At 45.2% G+C, this 27,091-nt stretch overlaps 1 protein-coding gene across 3 annotated transcripts in view; it reads right to left on the bottom strand.

Annotated features, from left to right (window-relative positions):
- AUTS2 (activator of transcription and developmental regulator AUTS2) overlaps positions 1-27,091 on the bottom strand; it is a 764,728-nt gene that overhangs the window by 559,018 nt on the left and 178,619 nt on the right. The gene's annotated exons all lie outside the window — the stretch shown is intronic.

Below are 27,091 nucleotides of genomic sequence, written 5' to 3'. Positions count from 1 at the left end.
TTAGAATGCAGCGATTGTTTATAATGCTTAAATGATTTAAACAATGCTTGACTTTTCAATATTTATTCTTATTATTTCTTGTATTTGAGAAGCCAAGGCATGAGCTGACCTAAATCCAATTTGGGCCAATGAATCTGCATTGACTTCAGGGCACACTTCCCTCAAGCCTGACTTAAGCAGTAGATTTCCAGATCTCAGGGAAAGGGGTGAAAAGTGCATGAAAAAAGCAACTCATATTTGAAAACTTTGTCACTGACCCTTTAACCCCCAGAATCAATGTCTGTCTACATAGAAATACTCCACTCTTGTAACACAAATGTGAGTTTTGTCACTTAGCCCACAGCTGTTTTCTTACAAATAACCTGCAACACACAGAACCCCTATTTTCATTTCAGATAAATGTCACTTGAAATGAAGCCTTTTCAATAGCACAGAATTAAAGGCAGAGGAAGAGGAGGCTGAAAATTCATTAGGAGAGAAGAATGAGAAGCTATTGGGAAGATGTTAATTACAGTGCATATTCTGCACCCAATAAATGCAATGTGCTGAGTCACATTTGTTCCCAGAACTGCCCACACTGGGGTCTGGTGCTGCCCTGGAGGGAGCCTTAGGCTGCAGCACAGGATGTGACAGCAGTTTGTATTCTGTCCCCATGTGTTAACCCAGCTGGGGCAGTGATCCTGATCTCTGTGCAGATATCCTCTGCTAATGGGCCATGTGTTAACCCAGCTGGGGCAGTGTTCTTTATCTTTCCACAGCCCATCCTCCCTCCAGGAGATCTCTCCTGTTCATGGCCATGCAGTCCCAGGGCAGGGCTGATCAAATTCCATCATCCCATTGGGAGATGCTCCAGCCAGGGCAGGAGCCAAACATTTCCTACCCAGATCAAAGCTGAGATTTGGAACAGCAGAGCAGCCTTTTCCCACTGGATCCCAGAGGAAAACCAGAGCCTTGCACATCATCCCTGGAGCTTTGGAGGAAAACTGCACCTTGTGCAGGAGCCCTGCTCCAGCAGAACCACATCTGTCACTACAGGAGGATGCAGCCACCATGGAATGGCACTGCACCAACCCCTGACTGACTGACAGGGGCAGCTTGGATTCTGACTCTGGCAGTGTTTTGGGTTTGTTCTCTGTAATACTGGATTTCTATTTTAATTTTCCTGGTAAAGAACTGTTATTCCTATTCCCATGTCTTTGCCTGAGGGCCCCTTAATTTTAAAATTATAATAATGTGGAGGGAGGGGGCTTACATTGTCCATTTTAAAAAGAGGCTCCTGCCTTTCTTGGCAGACACCTGTCTCTCAAACCAAGGCAGAGGGGAAGTTTATGAAGCAGGGTTGTGCTTTCAGCACTGGCTGCTTGGGCCAGAAGCTTCCATGCCCACCATGAAGTGCTGGCTAATCTTGTGAGCCTTTCAGCTCTTGTTTATAGTCACTTAATATTATAACTGACAGCAGGAAGGGCCATTGGTCCCTGTGTCACATAAAGACTGAGGCTCAGGAGAACGTAATTCAAATTATGGCACCTTTTTATGCAAAAAAACATGCCTAAAGGCAAAAAGCAGTTTGGCTTTAATTAAAGACTGCTCCCTAAATGACTCTCTAAAACACAAGTGCTTCACAAAATTCATAACTGAAACCAATGAGATGATTAATTAAACTGAAGACAGTCATTGTTCAAATTTGATATTTAGCAAAGGGAATGATTTTACAGGCATTAAAAATGGGAGGACTGAACAGAAGCTATAAGACATTTTTTATACCTTTTCTTCACCTAACACACCACAGGACTTTTCCCTGGGCTTTTCTTCACAGTGTTATTCATCCAAATGTATCCAAAAATGTAGGAGCCTTATCCAACCTCATGAAAGAGAATTTGAGTATCCTTAGCTACAACACAAGATTAGTAATTTAAGAACCTTCTGTGTCTGCTGGTTCCTCCCTGGCTCTACTAGAAAAGAGTTCAGGAGTAGCACTGATCTTCCTAAAATGCTTTGGGATCTCCTTGTGCACAAGCTGGGGGATCCTATGGATCCTATGGATCCTATGCCCAAGGAAATCAAAAGCAAGAACAAGCCCTTTTCTCAGCACACCTTCTGCATCCCAGGAAGGTTTCAGGTTTGGCTGCACACCATAAATGCAGCAAGGCAAATTCTCAGGTGCAGCACCCATTTCACCAGTGCTCCCCATCGTGAAACTACAGCATCCACAAACACACCTGGACCTCCTGGATAGCAAGGGCAGGTTATAAAATAGCAGATTTTATATGTTAGAACTGATTTATAACTTAGGCTAGCTATCATGCTGCTGACAGTTCTTTTTTTCAGTTCAGCATAAAAAAAAAATAGGATGTTTTATGAGTACAACATTATACCAGCAAAGACTTCTGTTAAAACACAGAGCTCATGTTTGTAGATACAAATGCTATTCAAGAGGATTCATTTGAAATGTGAAAGGCTGAAGGAGTGAACAAAAGGGAAACTTTTAGAAAATAAATAGAAATAAATTCTTCTAATGACTAAGTAGCTATTGTAGGACTTTTTTCCTCCAGCTGTGAGTGATCTAAATGAAACAGTGGCAGGCTTCCAGAAGCTTATAAAATGTCTAATGGGGCCAGGCACTTCCATCAAGAAGTAACTTGTTCCTATTAGCTTTAAGGGGGTGTGAGATGGGTCAGACTCAGCAGATCACTGTGGATGTAGCTGGGATGACCCTTCCTCAGAGCCCATGTTCCAGACAACTGCATGAGGCTTCACAAATTGTCAGATTCACCTAAAGAATGTGGAGCTCTGGAGAACTGGGAGGAAGGACTCTGCTCACACACCTCTGGTAAAGATGAGTGACACCAAATCCACAAAGCCTTCCCCAGCCTGGATGGAAAGGCACCTTCCAGGGCAGAAGGAATGATTGGCAGGAATGTGCAAAATTAAGGAATCTTCCTCTTCTGCTCACAGGCAAAGAGAGGCCAAGGAGCTCCAGACATTCCTAACTTGTGCAAGGGGCCTTAAATCCTGTGTGGTAGGAAATTCAGCCATAAGGATTGGTGTTTGGACAACCCTGTTCCTCCAGAAGAGCTGTCTGCTTTTCACCAGCTCACAGCACTGTGGGGAAAAGCACAGAGCTGTGGGGATCAAACCCTGTGTGAGGGACCTGTGGGGCAGAGCATGGATTTCATCATGAAATCTCATGGATTTCAACAGAGACTCAACTTGGCCTGAAAATAAATATGTACAGAGAAATGTGTGTTAAATTCTTCATCTGCAGGCTAGAGAAGGACATGCAACAGGACATACATGATAAAAGAATAAAACTTAGACACAGGTGGACAAGATGCATTAAAAGTAGCTTGAGCAGAGCTCTCCCAGGGTGTTCTCCTCATGTCTGAGGGTGCAGGACTGCCTGGGATTATCTCAGATTGTCCCGTGGAGCCCCCAGGCTCTGTGCAGGCAGTGCTTGGCTGGGAACCACGGCCCTGCATAAATCACTTCCCCACTTGCTGCCCTTTCTCCCTCATCCCATTTTTATCTTTCCCTTGTTTAGATAGGACAATAGCTGTACCATGCCGTGTGCTAGTACATTAGCCAGCACAATCTTAATTACAGACTTCAGGCATCATCATGATTAGAGTAATAAGCTGTAATTACTCCAAGGTGACAGGACTGCACAGACCTTATCTACATAGATAAGAAGATGTAGTAATATTTCATGTCGAGATGCATTTTCCAGCAGCTACCCATGGAGTGGATTCAGCCTGAGCAGACCCCATGAACACTTGCAGTCTCTAATGGAGGTTTTTTCTCCTCTCCTGCCAGCATACAAGCCCACACATTATTAAGTAAATCCTACAAACATATTAGGCACAGTTTAAAACCATCTCTTTCAGAGATATCTTTCATCAGTAAAGTGCCTTAAGTGTATCAGGAAGGTGACTTAAATGTATAAATATGTAATTACACGCAATTCAATACAAAAGTGCATTAATATTTATGAGTGTACTGTATAATCTAAAAAAAATTTCCATTTGTTTTATTTCTATTGGGCACATTAATCAGGCTGATGCTGCTGTAGGTGCCCTGGTGGGGAAGGGGCTGTGGTTCCTGGCAGGGCACTGCAATCACCGGGCTCCAGGGAGCACCCACAGCTCCAGCCCAGCCCTGCCCTGGCCCAGGGCAGGACAAGCAGCCCCAGCTCCTTCAGGGCATTTCTCGAGGTAGGAGGCTTGAGGGACACACTGCATTCTTCTCAGCTCTTTCAGGGGGCTGGGCCTGATTTATTTCAGCAAAGTCCATTTCTTGCTACAGAAATGACAACTCACTGATTAAAAGTTAAGCCCTCAGTGGCAGCAGAGCAGGGCTTTGGGGTACACACATCACCCCCATGAGCCCACCCCAGAGCCATCACTGCCCTTCCCTCCCTCCCAGCCCTCTCACAGCGACTGAACAACTACCTGGGAGGAACTCTGTTCCACTCTTATTACAGGGTTTTTCCATGGGAATGCTGCATGAAAAACAGCATTGTAAATGCAGTGTGTAGCAAATACACTGCAGAAATTTCTCTGGAAGAACACTGCAGGTGGTGCTCAGGGATTTCAAGCCTTGACCTTTCCAAACCATCCTTGTGGATTAGCATTACAGTTCCATTGTTGTAAAAACTTTCTTTCTGAATTTGCACTGAATGTGACATCAGTAAAATACAACTTTTAAAAACTGATTATTATAAACAGGAGTAGTTTACACTGCAGTGCTAGTTAAACCAAATTAAAGTTGCAACAGTCTGCAATTATATTCCAATTATTTGCTCCTCAGGTTCTTGTTGAAGTCTTCTACAGCTTTATATCAGAGGCCAACAATTTATCCTTCACTCCAAGAATAAAGTATAAAGAAATTATAAAGACATTTTATTAAAAAGTCGAATAGTTATGTAATATCAGTGTAATACTTCACTTTAAACACAAATATTTAGAAAATCAAGCTTGAAGCTGCCAGTCTGCCCCGTTCACTGTTCAGACACCCAAATGCCCGTGTCAAACAGAACTGTAAGAAAGGAACTTCTGGAGCCTTTCAAGGTACAAACAATTCACATTTGATTGAGAACACTGGTGCAGAAGGAAGAAGCCCATTAAGGGAAAAGAAAATACATTTTCAGTAGCTACAAAAGTCGATTTGAAATTGTTTCCCAGTTCCATGCCGAGCTTAGGACAGCCCAGCCCCTCAGCCTGGGACAGGGCATGAGGGGAAGCAAGGAACAGGCAAAGGAAACAGCACAGAAACAGAAATAGAAACGATGCAAAACCTCCAGCCCCACATTGACCCACTGCACTGGGTACAGGGGTTTAGCTTGCAGGAAATTAGGATGCCTGCAGGGTACAGCTGAGAGAAATCCTGCAGCGTGGGCAGCACAGAATCCCAGAAGGGTTTGGTTGGAAGGGACCTTAGAGCCCACCCAGTGCCAGCCCTGCCATGGCAGGGACACCTCCCACTGTCCCAGGCTGCTCCAACCCCAATGTCCAGCCTGGCCTTGGGCACTGCCAGGGATCCAGGGGCAGCCACAGCTGCTCTGGGCACCCTGTGCCAGGGCCTGCCCACCCTCACAGGGAAGCATCACACAGCTGGGAATCCAGGGCAGCAACCTGCACACACTGAGCCCAAACCTGCACACACTGAACCCAAACCTGCACAAACTGAACCCAAACCTGCACACACTGGACCCAAACCTGCACACACTGAACCCAAACCTGCACACACTGAGCCCAAACCTGCACACACTGGACCCAAACCTGCACAAACTGAGCCCAAACCTGCACACACTGAGCCCAAACCTGCACAAACTGAGTCCAAACCTCCACAAAATGAACCCAAACCTGCACAAACTGAACCAAAACCCCTCAGACACACTGCTAGTCTGAGGGTACCCAATTTGCCATCACATCACTGCCATGACAGTCCCCAGCAACTCCTCATGTGTTTCTGTTATACTGGAGAATTTTTACAGCTGATGGATGAAAATGCCCCAAATCTTCAATACCTCTCTCATGTTTCATAATTTGCTGTTTTAATTCCAGCAGAAACAACAAGATGTAAAGTCAGAAAATAATGCACTGATCAGTCCCTAATCAAAATCAGAAAATAAAATGAGATGTTTATAATAGCCATTATTTTACCTCCAGATAAAATAGTTAAATGTACTGTGTATTCTTCTGATGAATGACTAGTTTCTCAGAAACATTTATCTAGGGGAAAAAATTGCAAACACTCTTAAAGTAATACCAGGGGAAAAGGAAGGCAGGTGTAAAGCACAATGCAAAAGAGAAAAAGATTCTCAGTGTCACTATTATGGTATTTTAAAATGCAAGGGACTGATGAAGAGAGGTGTGATCTCAACTCTATTGGGTACAGCAGCCCATCCACTAATCCCAGCAATTCCTTCAATCCACAAGACCTCCACAGAAAGGTTTAATATTGTTTTGTTTGCTTTGATTCCATAAAATTGCAATCCATTGCCTCCTGCATCTCTCTGGAATCTGAAAACAAAGTGGTTCAGTGTTGTGCAAAAGCAGTTGTGCAACAGAGTGGGGATGGAAGGCAGTGCCAGGCTGGGGGATGCTGGGTGGGTGCAGAGCAAGGAGAAAAACAACAGCAGAGCAAGTTGGTGTCTGCTCCAGATATGTTGTGTGAAAGTGCTTCTGTGGCAAAGAGATTGCTTTGATTTTTCATCCCCAAATCATTTGTTAACAATAGCATTGATAAACAGAAGGCTCCTTTTCAGGTCCTGCTGATTTAAATTACACACAAAAATACATTAAGGCAACATTATTGAGGTTACAAAGTCAAGGGCTTGGAAGTTATGAAAGGCCAGGATTAAGGCTGCAGCCACCACCTTAATTCAGGCCTCTTGTGCATGCACACCAAGATACAATCTTTAATTACATGATCCCATGCTCCTATTTCCCTACACAGAATGGAAGGTGTTCAGCTAATGAGCAACCACTCAGGATTTTGTTTGCTCCTCTTTGTCCATAGTGTGGACCTAGGCCTTGTTTACTGACACTCCATTCACACCCTCCTCTGCATGCACAATGATTAATTTCCTCAAGGGCTTTTCTGTACAGCACCTCCTGATAGCATCAGATAGATACTCAACAAATACCAATGGCCTATTTTACAGTTGTTTTGTCAAAGGTATTTCACTATTCCCATTACATAGTCCACATGAACAGTCCTGACATGTTCAGGTCAGAAACATCTGCTGATTTTAAGCATTCATTGGGAAAGACCTGAGATTTGATTTTTCAGAGAACTTGGCTCCACAGAGCACTTTCTCTAATGAAGCACAGCCTTCATTGATTTCAGCAGCTGCCAGGAGTGCTGAGCACTCCTGAAAATTGGGCTTTAATGTGTTATAAGGGTACAGGGAAGAGCTGTTTCTAAAATAATGTGCTGCCATGGCCCCCCCTCAATGCCACATAAGAAATACAAGCTGGAGGTAGAGGAAATCTAAGACTCTGGTGCCAGCTGTTGAGCTGGCAAAAGCTGGTGTCATACATGAAGATAAGCATCGGAGCAATTGATTGCTATTCATTTATTTCATGTTTTTCAAACATGACATGGTATTCTCAGCCTTGTCATTCCCCCTCCCTTCTCCGTTTTGTCACTCACGTACTGTGCCATACCATGTTACACTTGTGCAGAACAATCAAGAAATTACTGGAGCCTGTGCAACCTGAGTTAGCAAAAACCTCATCTTGGAGCCAGTGCTGGGAAGTGCTGAGCAATGCCAGCCTCGATTGCAGAGCCATGGATTTGTTTTTCTTGAAGCTGCTGGCTTTGTGGAAGGCCAAGTACACACACTTGGTTGTGCTCTGACTGCTTCAGCCAGAAGCCTGTGTGCTCCTGCCAAGAGATCCTGAAGCTCTGGCTCCAGCCAGCTTCTGCCAGCCTAAAAGTCCCACTGTGTTTTCTCTAGAGACTTTTCTAGGTCTAACACAAGTTGTCAGCAAAGTCCAAGGTTGTGTCTTTGCTGCAGATTTGACTCAATGACCTCCAGCACACCTGGGGCTGCCTTTTTGAGGCTGAAACAGCAGCGAGACCTGGCCTGTCCCAGCAGGGATCCGTGTCCTCTGCTGACACCACCTCAGCCACCTTCTCTCAACTCCTCATGCAAACTCTTCCATCCCCTTGGGTAAGAACCTGCTGTCCCTGCAGCTCCAGGCTGTCCCTGAGCATCACTGAGCAGAACCAGCCCCAGCTCTGAGTGCTGCCAACACCCCAGGTCCAAACGCCTCCATCCCAGCCAGCTCACACAGCCAGGGGAAATGCATTCCCACTGGCCCTGGGTTTATCTCTCAGCACTTAAATAAATGTGCCTGACTTACCCTGGGAGCAGCAGGGCCACATGCTCATATTTATTTTCTTTGTTTGAGGAATGAAAAGAAATAGAAAAGACATGTGGAGAGAAGTCCCTAGGGATGCTCCCTGTAAATCTCCGTGCCAGGGAAGAGGGCTCCCTCAGCAGACAGGAGCACTGAGCCAGCTCCTGAAGCAGTGCTGAGTTTGGGCTGTCCCCTGTGCTGTGACACACCAGTGGCACAGTTATGGTGATACAGATGCTGAGGACCCAGCACTGTCCCAGCCAGCCAAGCCTCGCCCAGCACTGCCCTGATGTGGAGCACATCCAGCTGTGAGCACGGGCTGGGAATGGCATCTCCCACAGCTGTCCTTGCCTCGGTTCAAGGGGCAGCCTCAGGTCAGAGCAGGGCCAGCAATATTTATCCTTGGAAATGTGGTGTTCATGGTGGGGAGAACCCAACTGAACAGTTATCAAGAATCACATAGAATAATATGAAACACAAATATTTCAGTATGTCTAAATAATTGAGCATCTCCTCAGTTCTACTCCAAAACTTTCACAGATTTTTTTCTTCACACAGTTTTCTTAATTTTCACTTTTTTCTCATTTAGAATGGAAAAAATATTTTAAAATTTCAGACTTTCTCCCAAAAAGAAAAGTTTTCTACATTTGTATCTGTAGTTATACAGCATTTGCATATACTGATCAAAACACACATTCCAGGAGATTTCACTGGAGGGAAATACAATTCCACTGCAGGAGCTGCTGGCACAAAGCTGGCTGTGGGCTCCCTCACCCTCACACATATTGTGTTCTCTGAATAATTCAAACAGCACTTGGGTTGGCAGGCCATAGACCCAGACAAGGAGTGAGTGGGCCAATAAATTTTACATTTAAAGGGTATCCCCCTTATGGTAGGGTTAGAATAAATGCATGTAGGCTTAGACAGCTCTCATCCCTGCTATCCCTGCACTAGGAAACAGATGACTTCAGCCTCACACTGGCACCATTCATTAGCACAGCACTCAGCAGTCATAAAAAATGGATTATGGTTTATAAATTGAATCAGAAGCACCTCTGCATTCCTTGTCCTGTGGGAAGATGGTGCAGCACCAGGAAAGTCCAGTGCATTCCAAAGGTCTCAGGATGCTCCCTAGAATCTCCTGGCAGAGAAAGGCACTGAGCTGGGACACACTTGGCTTTGCTGCCCTGTCAGCCTTGAGGCTGCATGAGAAAACCTGGAGTCGAGACAGAGACACCGCCCTGAGCCAACCCAGGTAAAAACAAGAGGAAAGTGCTGTAGGGAGAGATGGAAACATCCATGCCATGCCCTTCTGCATCACACAGGCAGCCTTACACACGGGGAAACCAGAACATCCCTCTGCACACCCAAGCCAGCAGGACAGAGAATGCAGAAATGAGCAAAGCAAAGGACAGAATTAGCAGAACTACTCATGGATTATGCCAGGGGGTGCAATCCATGAGTAATCCAACCTGCAGATTTTTTCACCCAACCAAAAAATCTCCACATAATAATGGGTTGTAATTATTGAGCCTTAAGAAAAAGTTAATCTATTTTAAAACAACTCTTTTCATCTTGTACATCAAGAATTCAAACTACTCAACACAGGAGCTTTTCTGTTTTCTAAGCTCCTACAGTCTCATATTCCTCTGGATTTTCTTTTTTCTTCTCTAGGAACTCCCTAACTCTACCACTCTTCTGGCATGTGACATACAGCCAAGAAGACTGATGAGGAAAGATTTTAAAGAGAAAGAACAGTGATTAAAAAACAAGGAGAGAGAAAGAGAGCTCAGCTAGGACCTGAGGACTGCAACACTTAAGGTGAGCTTGGCAATATTCCTCATTGGGAAAAGGATCAGAACCTTTTTGCAGTTAGAGGGAAAAAAGAAACAATGGTTCAACTTCCCATCTGCAAATGAAACAACCTTCTAGCATTCAGGGTGGAAAAAAAAATAGTAAAGAACAAAAGTTTAAGAAATAGAGCAATATGTAACCTTTCCATTTGCTGACTTATTCTTCCCCAAGGAAACAGATACAGTGAAGATAAATTTGATGATCAAAAAACCAGAGGGATTACATTCTTGTACGGTGCTGATCACTGGCAAATCCCCCTCCTTGCAGTTCAGAACACAGCTTAGCATAAGAGCCAAGATTTATCATTGCCTTGTCCTTTGCACCACTTACAAACGAGACATAAGTTGCTCCTATCTCAAGAGTCCTCACTCATGCACACAAGGAAATAAATACCAGAAGTGTTCTGCTGTTCCTGCACAGAGATATAAACCCTGTGCCCAGCACAGAGCCCGGAGCCCCTGGGGAAATGCCACATTTTCCACCTCTATTTCTGCACTGCTGTGAAGGCATCACATGCTGGCTTCAGCTCTGGGCTCAGTGGGTGCTCCAAAGTCTTTGTGGGATCACCCAAAAACCCACCAGGTACAAACAGCAGTTCCTAGGAGGTGAAACAGATCCTCCCTTCCACTAAATGGGCACAGAACACAGCATGAATAAATAAACAGGGAAAACCAGAGATGGCTGCCTTTTCCAGTTTTATCTCAGGGCACAGAACCTGCTAAGCCACCTCATACACCAGAGAAAAAGAGAATTTCCTTCACAGTTTTGCTGTGGCTGGAAACATAATGTCTTCTGCAAATATTCAAGATATTTTGTAGATAGATTTTTTAAAACTGAAGTGTCATCTAATATTCGGGGCTATTTAGTGTCTGGAAAAGCAATTACTGTAATATTTCTTGTTTATAGCCACCTAGAAGCTACAAATTTAACTTGGTAGGGATGCACAGTCGGGAGATGTGGTTCTAAAGCAGAACATCTCAAGTCAAGGGCTTTGCTAATGCCTGCAGCAAACTTGCAAGGAGTTACAAAAGCTGTGAATCACATCACTTCAGCAGCACTTAGAGAAAAACCCCACTTCATCACCTCGGCTGAACTCGGAACCGTTCCTGCTGCAGGAATCATCCCAGCTCCTGTCTGTAAAACCTGCCTCGAGCAGGAACAGAGCTGAACAGAATAAGAACCATAAGCAGCAAATCAGTCTGCACTGGGAAGGAAACCTTTCCCAGGAAAGATTTGTTTTCTAAGCTGCTCCTAGGGGCCAAATCTGCCCTGTCTGACCTTCTGACCACTCGTGCCCTGCCAGGCACAGGACTGGAGCTGGCTGGGATGGAAGGTGAGTTATTCATGTGGGGGCTTGGAGGTGGGAATTCCTCATCTCCCCCTGTGCCCTGCAGCACTCAGCTAAGCCCCAGACCACAAAGAAAGTATTCAGGGGCCTAAAACTATTTAATTCCCATTGACTGGTTTTCCAAAGGAAATAAATGGCTCCATGAGTTTGGGCCTTCAGCCCTCCCATGCAGCAGAGCTCATGTGTGAAATGGAAGTGAAGCCACATCCTATTCCATCTGTGCTTCACAGGGCTAAATCCTGGAAGAGGGAAATGGAGCAGCCCCACAGGAACAAGGGGTTCACAGCCTGGTTATGGAGAGCAAACAGACCCTGCAGGGTGAGGGGTCATGGCACATCTCCCTCCTCCAGAGCCACACCAAGGCTGCCCTTCCCCACAGCAAACAGGAGTGACCACTGCTGCACCCCACGAGGCACATGAGGGCCCCCTCTGTTTATTTGGGGAACAAGAACAAAGCCATCACTCCCCTTCCACGCCTCTGCAGCCCTTCAGCTTCATCACACCAAGCCACCACAGCCAGGGTGTTCCTGTGGGGTGTCCTGCCAAGAACTTCCTGCACCTCCCTTATTCTCCCCCAGCTGATGTGTGGGGTGGGAAATGTCTTTTGTGCCTTCTCTATCATCCTTAAGGGAAGAGATGAGCATCTGCATCCTCACTGCTGTCACTCAGCCACGGCTGTGCTTTCTGCCCTTCTTCCCTGCCACAGTGACACACAGGGAGCACAGAACTGCCCTCCCCACCTCTTCATCCCCCTGTTACACCCTGAGATTAGACACTCCTTAGAAAAGGAGTTCAGGACAGAAAATCCAAACCAACACTTCAAAAAACACCCAAGTCCGCAGCTTTGTTATGAGGCAAAAATGACCTCAAACCCCTGGACTAAACAAATGCCTGGGGCGAAAAAGATGGAATAAATTAAAGGATATAATTATGGCTGGGAAACGAGAGAAGGAGGTTGTTCAATAGGATGAAAGAGGGATTTGAGGAATAAGAAATGAAAGGAGGTGTCAGCTTGAATCAGCCAGGTTGAAAACTGCTGCTGATTTTGACTGACATACTGAGACTTTCCAATTGCAAACTCTTTCTCTAATAAGCTGCAAATTCACCTCTACACTTTTACTTTGATCTTAATGCAAATATTTTATAATGGACACATTTAATGATTTTCAGGTGCTTATTGGTTCTATCAGACTTGATACTGGAATCAATCTCCTCTTTTAGAAAGCTTGGGTTAATGGCAAAGTTTATTAAACTGCATGCAGTCATTCAGAGAAGATCAATAGAGACATGATTACAGAGCAACCAGAGGATTAAACATGAGATTTATCACAAAATTAAACTGAATTAAATGTTCTCTGATAGCACTTGAAATGCTGTCGATACTCTTAACTGATAATCTATGCTTTCTGTGTTTACTTACCAGGCAGCTGGGAAGTCTGACTCGAGGAAATGACTGTAATGTAAAATCTGCAAAGATTTGCTGAAAGCATTAAACCTCGCCTAGAAAACCATTATTTCTTCCTGTTAGAAGAGCAAAAGCATTTTGCTTCTTTGCCCATTTCCTCTTTAAGGGAATGGGGGATTCAGCCCTCTCCCATATCACACTCTGCAATCTCCTTCTCAGGGCCTTTATAGGATGCACAGGACACTGAAGGATCCTACACAGGCTTACAATGAAATATTTTATGGTTTCCTGCTGTGGCAGTTTTCACCTCATTCAGAATTGAGATCTCCATGACCTTATTAAAACTTATTCCACACGCTGAGAAATTTGCATCCTTCCTGATTCTCCTTTCCTTCAGCTTAGCCCGGCCACCCCCCAGGTTCTTACACCTCTCCTTGCACAGCACTGTGCAAACTTCTCTGATGTTCTCTGCCAAATAACTCAACTCCAAAGCACCAAAAAACCCAACCAACTAAACAAACAAAACCTGCAACCCCCCTCCCTTCAAAAAAAAAATCCCAACAACCAAAAAACCCCAGGTGCAGCAGCAACACAATACCACTGTCCCAGGAAACAGAAAAGGAAGTCCAGGGGGGAAAAAATCAGGCCAATTTTACACATAAAATCTAAATTCAGGCACTATTATTTGAGATGAGATCCACCCCTGCAATAGAGCAAGAATTCCCAGCCCTGCTGTGCCCTGAGCTCTGTTACCAGAAGCCCAGAGATCATTTCCATCTGCTCTGGGATAACGTGGCTGGCCTGGCTGGAAAAACCTCAACTCTCAGCAGGAGAGAAGGGGGGAGAGGCAAGGAAGGAGCAGAGACCCTGAGTGCACAAGAGACCAGATGCAAAGTAATAACCCATCACAACCACAGCTTTGATAAATTCTGATCGTGTTTCTGTGGGTTTCCAAAATGGTCACAACACACAAATTCAGCTGAAGAGTTCCTTTAAAAATTAATGTTTGTGTTCAGCACACAAGCAGGAGGAGGGATGCCAGCTTCCAGGCATTTTTCCATCATACTTTTCACAGAAAGTCTGTATCCCACCACAGCCTCCACCAAAAACTTAATAAACCTTGATAAAATACCTCAAAGGAAATACGACCATCCAACAGCAAATAAAGTACCCAAAACAAAACCTATCAAAAAAATCCCTCATCAACTATCATGAATTGAATTTTTACTGACTCAGAGGGGCTTAGCTTCTTTCTAAACAGGCTCAGCTATCCCCAGTGTACTTTGCAAAATTCAATCCAGTAATCCAATCCCAGATGCATTACGTGAAATCTTATTTCTCCAAGCTCTAGAAAAGAACAAGCAAAAAGGAAGGCTTTAGGAACACTAATTTGCCAATAAATACTCACTGAGCCAATTTCGCCTTTACTGCTTTTTGGAGGAAAATAAAAGGAAAAAAATCCCAAAACACAAACTGCTGTCCGAATACTAAGTTCCCTTATTAAAACTTCACTTGTGGATAGAAAAAACACCATGAAGCATATACCCTGAAATTAGCCCAGCATGTGCTGCCCCAATAAACAAATCCTCAGAAATTAGATTAGCATCATTCCCAGTAGGCTTCCACTACAGAAATCACTGCCAGTTGTGTCCAGAAAGGGAAAATCTCTGTAATATCTAACAAATGGACAAAAATATCTAATTTTACATTGATGCCATCACACAGTGAAGTCCCAGAACCATAAAGCTCTCAGTGTTCTGGGAGCCCTGAGCTGAGCAGGGACAGCCTGGCCCTGGTGCTCCATCAGCAGGACATAAAGCACAGGGGCACCCATAAACCTGGGCTGCCCCATGGTGACACAGATGGCATCAGAGCACAGGAGCACTGCCACCACCCCAGAACAGCAGCTGTTCCATCAGGAGGGCAAGGACCAGGTTAGCAGCTGCATGTGACATTAAACATCCAGCCCTGACACATCCTTCTGCCCTGGCACTGCCCCGTGGGATCCCAATCCATCTCCATTCCAGCAGGCTGCTGCCCTGCCCTACTGGCAGCAGGGAGACACACTGCCCTTAAAATCAGCATTTCTGGCCTTGTGTTTACATACAGAAAAAGGAAAGCAAACCCCACTGTAAAGAAAACAGTTGCATATCTCAGTGTACCACCTGAAAGGTGGGTTGAGGCCAAGCAGGTGACAGGCAAACGGTGTCAAAAATGGGATTTTTCCAGGCAGTTGTTTCCCTGCAACTGCTGCTCTCTCGGGAACAAAGGCCATCCCTGCAGCTCTTGCTTATGGAACACACAGCACGTGGCTGCTGGTACCCCATCAGTGACCAGAGGCAGCACAGTGGCCCAGAGCAGCTCCTGATTCTGATTCTGATTCTGATTCTGATTCTGATTCTGATTCTGTGAGAGACAGCACTAAACTACAGCTGGGAATTCCTGATGGGAGGCTCATCCCTGCCAAGTGTGCTCCTTTTGTCCTGTCCCACAGCTAAGAGATGCTGGACTTGCCTTTCCCCTCTCCTCTGGCCCTTAGACACAGAGGTCCAGGGCAGCAGGCAGGTGACAGCTCAGGACACAGAGCTGAAGAGGTTTCTGTGGCACCAAAAATCACCTCCCTCAAAAAGCAGTTGCCGTGTGCTCTGCGTTTTATTAATTTAATGGTCAGGATAATAAATTTGTCGGTAATGACAAAGAAATTCCCTAGAAACTGAGAGTACTCAAGTGTCATCGAGGCTCCATCTATTTAGCAAATAGATGAATGCCTTTCAGAGAGGCCTGGCGTGTGATTAAGCAGCTGTCACAGCCTCCTGCAGCAGCTGCTACAGCACAGGCACTGGCACTGGCACAGGGACAGGGACAGGCACTGCGAGAGGGACAGGGACAGGGACAGGGACAGGCACAGGGACAGGGACAGGGACAGGGACAGGCACTAGCAGTGGCACTGGCACAGGGACAGACACTGGCACAGGCACTGGGACAGACACTGGCAGCTCTCAGGGCTCCTCCTCACACAGACTGGAAGATGATCCTGATGTGAAGAGAAATCAGCAACTGCAAACCCAATTAATGAAGTGACACAGAAGTAATGGGTCATTACTGCAAGTCTTCTGCTCCCGTTGACTTGTACAAGCTTCAGTTTTCATAATCAGATTCATTAAAGTTTTACAAACAAAAGAATAGATTTTGCTTTCTGACTCGCTGAAGTTATGTTTGAGTGGGCTCATACCTTCATGAGGGAGTGTGAGTTTTTTTATAGGGACTTTGATTTTTGGAACACATTTCTGGTTTTTCAATGACTGGAACACTGAATCTATTGTAGCAGTTTGATTTCTTAAAAATTCAGGGTGATACTCTTTCTGTTACTTTTACTCTTCTACTTGAGCAGTTCTTTTCATATGTATACTCTGCTCAGCAGCCACTGAAATTGGAGAAAGTTTTCCAGGGAATTTCTGTGTGCTCTGTGTCTTAACACACGCTGCAAGAGGTCAGAATACACAACTCTCTGCTCTCCTACTTTCATAACTAAAAATTCATGGAAAGTCCCAGTGAAAATGTGGTGAACAATGGACTGGAGAGCTCACTGTCCTTGGGCAGGGGATATCAAAGATAACACTTGGTCCATTAGAGAGGAAAGAGAAATGGCCATGAAGGGTCTTTCAAAACAAGAAATTGAAGCAAGAATGAATCACCAAAAGACTGTGCTTGTACAGAACACGGGTGCACCTCAAAGAGATGGTTTGAAAGCCTTTCTCTGCAATGCAAATAGAAAAAGGAAAATAAAGGAAATAGCCATGGGACAGACTTTCAACCTGGAAACAACAAAATTTACACCAGCTGAGAATCTGTTTTAATTAAAGGGAATATTTCTGCACAGAAGAAAATGAAGCACAAGATGCTCAACCTGAGGCAAGGAAGTTTCAACAGAATATTAATTGCTGAGGCTGACAATTACAGGGCTACCAACCATCAGGTGGCACAGAGGGATCACCCAGGGGACAACGAGCAGGAACTTTTTCCTAATTGAATGACTGAGAGAGTCCCCACACTGCTTACAGCTCACTGAGAAAAGCCCAGAGCTGTATGAGACAGGATGATCAGAAATTCTTCCTCTGTGAATCCTAAAGATTTACAGCAACGTGCTTGACATTCTGGTCTGCTGAAAACCATCATAAACCCAGAAAATTCTGGAGCAAAGCAGAACAGTGGTGGAGGAAAGCGTGGGGGAAGGGAGGCCCCTCTCAGAGCGTCCCCAGCTGAGCACAAGCACACATTGTACCATTTGGGAGGCAACTTTATGTGCTCTTAGTAGTAGATTAATGAATGTAATTACCTAACATTGTGGCTGTGAATGCTGCAAAACTGTAATTTATAGTGTGCTGTAAAGTTCTAATGTGTTTTTATGTCCATAAGCTGCTTAGCCATAATCTAATGCATTTGTACACGAGCACCCTCCTAAGTGGCTCTCGGATCAGCAGCGAGCACGAGTCCCCCTCGCCTGCACACTCCTGCTTTATGTCTTGATAAACCAACCTCTCCTGCTGGGCAGCTGAGGAGAAGCAGCTGCTAATGAGATGAATAATTTTAAGTACAGTGGCAAGAACTTCTTTCCTTCCTTCCTTCCTTCCTTCCTGGCTGGCCAGAGCTGCAGCACCGAGGAAAGCAAAGCACCAGCGTTGTACAGAGAGGAATCAGCACAGGCTGGGTGTCCCTGGGAGGGCTGGGATGGAATCCTTGGGCTGATGGAGGGGAATCAGCACAGGCTGGGTGTCCCTGGGAGGGCTGGGATGGAATCCTTGGGCTGATGGAGAGGAATCAGCACAGGCTGGGTGTCCCTGGGATTGGGGAGATGGAATCCTTGGGCTGATGGAGAGGAATCAGCACAGGCTGGGTGTCCCTGGGAATGGGGAGATGGAATCCTTGGGCTGATGGAGGGGAATCAGCACAGGCTGGGTGTCCCTGGGATTGGGGAATGGAACACACACCCTTGGGCTGATGGAGGACCAGGACTCTGCCCCACCTCACTCCCACACCTCGGGCTCTCAGTGCTCCACAGCCAGGGCACCAGGAGATCCTGAACAGCACTCCCAGGAGCTGTCTCAGACAAAACCCTTCACCTTCTCTCAGTTTCCAGCTGCTCTGCTCTTCCACAGCACCCTGTGGTCACCTCAATCCTTCTCTGCTCCAAGAGGAGAGATGTGGCCAGGACTCCTGAAGTATGTGCTTATTGTTGCCACTAACTCATTTAGGCGAACCATTTAACTTCTTTATGCCCTTGCTTAACCATCTGTAAAATGGGACTAATAATAAACCTCAGAGGGATTTAGTTAGACTTAATTAAATGGTTTAAAGTGCTTTGAGATCCTCAGGAGAAATGTGTTGTGCAAGTGCAAATTATTATTACTGTTACAGTGCTTTCTACTTTCAACACAGTTAAATATTAATGATCCAGTTCTCCTAATGCCCAGTGATACAACTTTCCTGAACAGTAATTTTCTCAGCTAAAAAGACACAGGATCTGGTAGTAGAACATCAAAAAACTTTCTTTGTTGTTCATTCATAAGTAGTGTGAAACAGCAGATAAGAGTAAATATTTTAGTATGTATCAAACCAAAGATGGGGATCCCAAATGCGTGTGTGTACATGCAGTCAGTTCAGAGCCAAACCAGTGCCAATTAAATCACCAAATCCCAGAGTGTGATGTTCCTATCACACAGTGCCAGAGAGCCAGGGAGGAAACAGCAGTACCAATGCTGATCTATAATAAATGCCTTTCCTAGTTACAAAGGTACCAGGGCAGGAGTGACATGATTAACATTCAATTAGCAGTGCCATGGTGTCAGAGGGAACATCAATGCCCTGTTGGTAAGAGTGTTACAGCTCCGGGGCCAGGGGAAAGAACAGCCTGGATTTTCAATAATGTTTGTCTATTGTGATCCCCAAAAACGATCTGAAAGTTGCCTGCAGGCAAAAAAGCAAACAGCCATGATTCTTCCTCTTTTGTCAACTTCTTCCAGGCCAACTTAAAAGGAGAAAAATGAAAAAAATTTACTCTTGACTTCAGGTCATAGGAGCTGAGTGGATGTGACCTGGTTTGCAAGGTCTGCTGAGCCTTTCCACCCCCAGGAAACTTCAGCCACAGGAACAGCAAGTCCTGCCCCAAACACTCAACTCTCACCTCCCTGGGATGTGGCAGAACCTGACAAAACTGAACCCCAAATCACCACTGACAAGTGCTTTCTTAGTATTTTTCAGTATTTAGTTAAAATATATAATAATATATCAGAAGCCAAATCAAACACTAAGAAAAAAAATTAATTCCAAATTTGAAGGTATTAAGGTTACACACACAACCTTAGGTGGTCTCCACTTGGAACTGTGGTGTGGTGTAATTTTTAATTATATGGTGAACTCTGATATTTCTATTTGATCTTCAATAATAATGACATAGCAAAGATACATAATCTATTGATAATGAAGTCAAACGTTTTTGCCATCCTTATGTACTACAAAGTGAGCCTATCTAAAGAAAGCTGATTAAAAAACACTTCTAATTTACTTATATTACAGATCCTAAAAATAATTAAAAGAGCAAAGAAAAAAAATGCCAAGAAAAAAAAAAAAACCACAAAAAAAAAGAATAATCATCATCATGCCAGACGAAAAATCCCCTTTGTACTGAAGCACCAGATATGAGAGCAATAAGGATACACCACACAGGAATGTAGCAAATAGAAATGTGTGGGTTTGAATCATGAAGTCTTTATTTCATCTAACACAAGCTCATCTCATTACTCCCTGCATTGAAGAAACCACACCAAAGACCTTTTGGGGCCTGAGTAAAGGTAGGAACAGCACCAGCACTGAAACTCTGCAAAAATGTTCTCATCCTGCTCCTGCACCACGGGGCCAAAAACTATTCACCCTTGCTTTGGTTTTCTGTACCTCCCTCATGCATCAGGTGGGTCACACTTTCTCCATGGGTCACTCAGCCCACCTGGAGCCTCACAGGCTGATTGATGTACAAAAATCCACTGCTCAGAGCCCAAATATCCCTCAGTGTAGATCAGTTAACCATGAACACTTACACAGTGCTAAGCTTCCACAAAAACATCCCTGGCAAAGTATTTTCCCAGCTTTATGCAAACAATCTCAAGGTGACCCGTGTAAATTTGGGATGCTTTCAAAGCCAGGCAGAAGGGCTGTCACCACACCACAAGGTCCAGCAGATGATGTCCTTTGGCTCCAAACCAGACTGCCTGAGCCAGAACTCGCCCTGAGGGATAACCCTTCAAAAAAAAACCAACCTCGAAACACAAAACAGGCAACCCACACCCTCTACACACAGGGGTGCAGCCACCTCTGAGCAAATGAAGGAACTGGGAGCTCCTGTGGGGTGGCAGGAATTGCTGTCACACAGGAATGATGCTTCTCAAGGCCTGGATCAGTGCAAGTCCCCCTCTATTTATAAACTTTCTTCACTCGAGCACATTTCACACAGGCAAGCTTGTGTGCCATCAATGAGGAAGAGTTGTGGCAATTTTATGTTAGTAATAATTTTAAACCCATCAACTTCAACATAAGAATTTCTATCTGTTTCAATATTTAATTTATTTTGCCTTCTAGTGTTCCTAAATTAGGGAGACATTTTATTGCTCTGGTTGACATTTTTATGAAAACTGAAAGTAGGCTTCATTTTTTAAGTGAAATTTCTCCACTTGAAAAGCTAATTAGTGCTTGTGCCCACACTGGGGATGCAGGTGCAAAAACACAGACAGACCTACACACACACAGACTGCCTGGGTGGAAAGATGAATATCCTTTTGAGAATTTGGACATCCTGTACCTTTGTCACCACAGTAAATGGCAAGATTCTAATCTTTTCCTGCTACTCCACAATTAAAACCTGCATCCATGACTGGACACTACAATCCCCGAGTCTGCATTTTTTCCTAAACAAGGATTAAAGCAGCACTTAACTACATAGACTGGCTGCCAGTTATTATATTAATATAATCCATCTTGGCTTCCTCTTGTTTTAAAAGAGAGGTAAGTGCTCTGGCAGCCTTGAGCTCTGTCCCTTTTGCCTTCCCCAGCTGATTATTTTCAGAATGGAAATGCTGGCCTCAGTGGGTACCTGCAAACAGCCTGACTGCCTGTAATGATGATCTACCTGTCTGCTGCTTCCAGGCCACCTGTTTGCAGCCTCCCAGGAAACCTCACAGATAGATAAAAAGCTTCCAATATTTTCTCCACATAAACTGCAACCCATCCATCAAGTTGTTTACATCACACCGAGATATATGCACCTTTATCATTAGAGGAGCTGTCTCCAGAAATGGGATGAACACACAGACATCATAAATCTCTCTTTTTACAACGGGATTGCATTCTTTTTGTTGAAGGAAATGCACCCGGCAGCATCCCAGGATCAGCCATTAAGGGGACACAGCGCACCAGAAGGGCACAAAGGCAGAATGTTTTTAAAACACAACCAAAACACTCCAGAGAGGACACCACGGCTCCCACAGCAGCGCTGTTTTCTTTGGCTCTAAAGCTGCCATTGCACTCCTAAGGCCAGGCAGCCTCTGCCAGGATTTTGAGCTGCTCCAAAGCTGCTCAAGGCCCTCGGTGTTTGCTGTGAGCACAGCCAGGCTTTGCGACTGCAGTCCCAGAGCAATTGCCATTCCTCGGCAGTAAACACGATCTGTCCAACACGGGAACGGCCTCTGAAGGCAAGGGTCAGGCACAAGAGCCCAGCAGCTCCATCCTCATCAGAGGTGTCACCAGCCCTGCCACCAGGGACCCCTGGCCTCAGCAGGGACGGGAATGTCCATCCCTGTGGTGGGAATGTCCATCCCTGTGCTGGGAATGTCCATCCCTGTGCTGGGAATGTCCATCCCTGTGGCGGGAATGTCCATCCCTGTGCTGGGAATGTCCATCCCTGTGGCGGGAATGTCCATCCCTGTGGCGGGAATGTCCATCCCTGTGGCGGGAATGTCCATCCCTGTGGCGGGAATGTCATCCCTGTGGCGGGAATGTCCATCCCTGTGGCGGGAATGTCCATCCCTGTGGCGGGAATGTCATCCCTGTGGCGGGAATGTCCATCCCTGTGGCGGGAATGGCTGAGCACAGCTCTGCAGCCATCTCTGTCACACACAGCCACTGCAGTGGACACCGTGCCACGACTGACCGGGGACCCTGCGGGCTCAGAGACCCACGGGGACTCAGCACCTCTGCCTCAAACATCCCCTGAGGGAATGGAGTGGGAGGTGGCAGAGGAACCTGGGGAGGATCATCAGCAACAGCTCAAAAAGCTGTCAAAAAAGGAGGGGGCAGGTGTGAGAGGACTGAAAGACAGCTCATGTGTGAATCAAGTCTGAACTGACACCCCAAATCCAAAAAGAATCCATGCTGTGATTGCTCAGGGTGGGGAAAAAGAAATCTCCCCTCAGTGAGACAAGTATCCCAGAGGGACCTACTGTGGATTTGCTTTGTAAACTGCTTTCCTGTTTATCTGCCAAAACAAATAAGGACAATCAGAGTTTGCTGTTGTAAATGTCTTTCCTCTTCTTGAGACAAATTCTCTCACAGAGTAATAATTTCTTTTTAATTGCTGCATGTAGACAAAATAAACCACTTGAGAAAAAGAGGACATGCAAAAATAACAACAGATTTGAAATGAAGTCTGGACCTTAACTTGAGCTACAGAGAGAATTAAAAGCAGATTAGAGTTGGTATGCAAAGTTATTAAACCAATACATGACATTCCAGAGACAACCAGAGCACCATTTTCCGTGTGCCTGCAGTGTCCCTGTGCTGTGACCCACCCTGTACAGAGACCATGGGGCAGGAATTAGGCTCACTTTCACACCTAGGGGTCTGTAACAGAGAACTGCAGGTCCCAAACCTCACATTCCACCACAGAAGAACCAAGCTGGTTTTGCCACTAGATGGGAATAGGTGCAGTTGCTGATCTTAGAAGGCTGAAATACAATAAATGACTGCTTAGCCCACTAAAAAATAAACCAACTACAAGATCTATTTTTCCCTTTTTAAAATGCAAGTACATATTAAATTACAGCATTTGCTGTTTCAGCAGGAATGGTTTTAGCCACAACAAGCTGAAGAGACAAAAAAAGGATTTCAGGGAGAAGTACCAGCTTTCCCCATTGATATGTGGGGAAGAAGAGAGGAGCTTCTGGGCACACACAGCCTCGTGAGGCTGGGGTAGCTGAAAGCCTGCAGAGTTTTCCCAGATGCCACATAATGAGGGCTAAGGATCAGTCAAATGTGGTGGGAAGAGACCCCTGCATCCTGGCAGAGCAGAGACATTTCCTCCAGTTCCATTTCCTTTTCTTTTCAGAAGCAAGCCATGTCCTGAAGAGCACAGAGAATAACCCCCCCAGCAGGGAACACTGATGCCTTGAAAGCATCCCTGGTACTTCCCAAGTGTCTCACTGGAAGGTTGATAAGCAGAATGATAAACCAATAACACCCATGTCAGTGAAAGGCAGCTCAGGGAAGGGAGAAGGCCTCATGTCCAAGTGCCTCCTTTCCTTTTCTTGCCCAGCTGCTCTGCCCCATGTTCAGTTCGTTCCTGAGCACCTCCAGATGTGCACAGCACCAAACACAGGGCAGGGGGGAAGGGGAATCCTCGGCAGGGAGGCAAAGGAATCATTTCTCCAAGATCATCGATTGCCACTCTGTGGCCTGTGTGGGAACCAGCTGGAAGAGCTAATGAGTGGAATTCTGCTGTTAGGAAAACAAGTTTTAATGAGATGGACCAAAGGATTCACCTCTGATAATCCACTTGTGGATAGACAAGCCCGAACTGACTTTTGTATTTGCAGGAAAACATGAAAAATTCTGTTTCATTATAGCCCATTCTGGCCAGTTTAACAAACTGGTATTTGGAGTCCCTGTGCTGGACAGCTCTGTGCTGGCATCTGGGGTTACAAATTGCCTCTCTTGAATCTACAGGACTATGTTTTTTGTGGCATTGACATTTTCCTTTCAAGCCTATCAGTTCTTCATTTCAAATGCTGGTTGCTCATTTTATCTGCCCTTTAAGTGTTTAAAAAGATTCAAACTGGATTAAGAAAAAAAAAATCAAACCCAAAACCCCACAGCCTTCTGGATTTATGTGTTTTTCTGATGTGTTTGCCATGCTGTAACCAATCAGATAAGCTCCTTAGTTCCCTCCAGTGATGGATTATTGAGTTTTTATTTATGTTTCTCCTTGTTTAGCCTCCCAAGCACCAATACACTTGTACCAATGTCTCAGCTTCAGCTCCCATTAAGGAAAGAAAGAGCCTGCAAATGTGATCAGCCTTGGAGATTTTCCAGAGGGAGAATGTTCCTGAGCCCTCTCCTCTGCTCTGAACACATTTGGCACTGGCTTTGCTTCCTCCCAGCCCTGCTCCCCAGCACGGGCTCAATACAGTGTGCAGATCACTCACTGCATTTCACACCCACTTGCAGACATCTGATAGACAGGAGGAAAATAAAGAAAAACAGCACTGAGCAATGAAGGTCAAAGATAAGTTCAACACTGATAAAGACTCTGATCTCCACCTCCCAAGTGCTGTACTCAGTGTCCCTTCTGATCTACACTTACTGAGCTTTTCTTTCCCCTCCCCAGGCAGGAAAGAACTTTTAGACTAATGGTCAGCTTCAAAATCAACACACTGCGGGTTTCTTCACATGGAAGGATTCCAACTCTCATACTTAAAGTCCATTTTAATATAATTGTCTATTTGAATTGCTACAGAATTGTTCTCCAAAACACTGCATCTCAACAGACTCACTGTGGAAGTCTGAAGATATTTGTGCTGTTACCAGAATGGTGATCTCCTTTGAGGTGAGTCCCCTTGCCAAAAAATTTAGCTTTGCAGAAATGTGAAGAATTAATTGCTGAAGCAGCTCCTGGCATCAATTAAACCTTGCTTGTGCTCAGGAGCAGCCTGAGCTGCCATCAAGCAACCTGGACTGATCCTCAGCAAGAGCTTGTCAAGATTTCCTCACCTGGAGAGCAATTCCATCAATATAAAGTCTGAAAAGTTCATCTGGAAATGCTGATTTATCTTCTGGGGGTTCATTCCTGGTACAAGTTAGCTCACCTATGGCTGAGTTGGGATTTTTCCCCACATCAGATAAAAAAACAGGCAGAGCAATGTGTGTGGAGCAGAACTCCTGAGCTGGAAACCATTGGCTCTGTCTGCACAGAAGAAACAGAAAGTGCCCAGGGAGTGTAACCTGCTGGAATTACAGATCACCCCAGATCTCACTGCTCTGCACTCCAGGGGAGAAATACATGAACCCAAGCATAATGACAGGCTGTGCCCTGTGAAGTGACACCCCTGCCACGGGCACACACCTGCAGCACCAGCTGTGCCAGCCTCACCCTCTGGTGCCACCACAAAACCGGGGCTGCTGTGACTTTGAGGGCTGGCACCAAACCATGGGCAGCAGTTTGCTCTCACCTGTCCTCTCCTGCCCTGCCAGAGTTTCACATTCCTTGTCAAGCTGTGCTGGACCTATGGTAACACCGTGTCACATTCATCAGCACAGTGTCACTGAGGCCAGCTCTGTGCTGACAGCCTCCCAAAAGAAAGTAAAAACCAGTTTTAACAGACTTGTACCTGTCATCTGCTATACAAAGAATGGGGTAACACTGCAGAGCTTCATCCTAGGGATTCATCACAGCACAACAACCCAGATTCCTGACAGAGCTCCTGGCTGCTATGAGCTGGAACCCACCAAGACAAATACAACATTTTCAAGATCCTAACACCTGCTGAATCCATTGCAGACACCTTACAAGGCCCTTGGAAAAAATGCCCTAATGCCAACATCCACTGCTATGACAAGCCATTTGATTTCTGCAATTCACTGTGCTCCCAAGTGGTGAGTAACATCTGTGAAGAACAAACATTAAGAAGATATTACACAGTCAGCAAAAAATCCATTTCCTCTCCAGTGCATGGGATTGCAATACACATTTCACAGAATTAGTTTACCATAGAAGACAGCAAATCAACTCTAAACCAACTTGTTTACATGGCCCATGTGGACTGAGGGAAGTCTCAGTTCCAATCCTTCAATCATATGCACACATGACCAAAGCAAGGCTGCTGTGGCTTAGGGGCAGGTAAAACACCCTTGCTCTTATGGAAACTACACAATTATAGTAAAAAAGAATTAAACACACAGAGAAGTCCCTTTAATTTTTGCACACCTCCTGCACTCAGTCACTGTGGCTGCTGGCCCAGCTGCCTAGCCATGCTGGCTCTCTCACACAGGTCACTTTTGGGGCTGGATGGACAGTCCAGCATTCCAGCCTTGGCTGAGGGACAGTGCAAATACAGGACACAGAGCAGGGACCAGCCACCAGCCAGTGCAATTTTACACTGCTTCTGTTTCCACCTCTGGTATTTGTTTTCATCCTACAGAGGTATTAAGGCAAACATACTCCAAAGCAGAAAGTGGGTTAAAGGCCAGAGCTGAGGAAAAATGAACCCCATTCCTCTTAACACTGAACACCTCAATACACAGTGAGGACCTAGAGTAGTACCTGAATGTTTTCAATTGGATTCCAGCTCAATCACTGACATTTTAGTATAGACTAATGCCTGCTTGCAGTCTTGGATCACAAGGAAAAGTTAGAAGGGAGCAAGGCAAGCAAACTATTATTACCAAAACCATAAAAATATCCGAGTTGTTCACCTGTATGAGGATTGTCTTTTCTCTAAAAGCCAAGAGTACAAGTCCCAATTAAGAAATCCAAATACCTTGGATGACTGAGCCTGAAAATCATTCAGATATTAGTTAGTATTATGTAGGACAGGCTGAGACAACTGTATTTAGTGCTCACAACAGCCAACAAATTGAGGAAAGTCATCATAGGGAGGGGAGAAGGGAATGAGTGGATGGACACGTGTGTGAGCTTAGTTTGTATTCAGTCACATCAGCTCTCTTTGCACAACAGAGAAGTGAGTTTTTAGGAGCAAAATGAACCATGAAAGGTGGCAGGTTTGTCTCTAGTGGCCACAAGGGCCTAGAAATTCAGAGGTGTGAACATGACCTTGTCATCAACAGCTATTAAGCAGA

The sequence above is a fragment of the Sturnus vulgaris genome, chromosome 21 (genome assembly GCF_052056855.1).
Source record: "Sturnus vulgaris isolate bStuVul1 chromosome 21, bStuVul1.hap1, whole genome shotgun sequence".
Taxonomy (NCBI): domain Eukaryota; kingdom Metazoa; phylum Chordata; class Aves; order Passeriformes; family Sturnidae; genus Sturnus; species Sturnus vulgaris.
The sequence above is the reverse complement of the archived record's forward strand: the minus strand, read 5'-3'. Positions and strand labels throughout refer to the sequence as shown.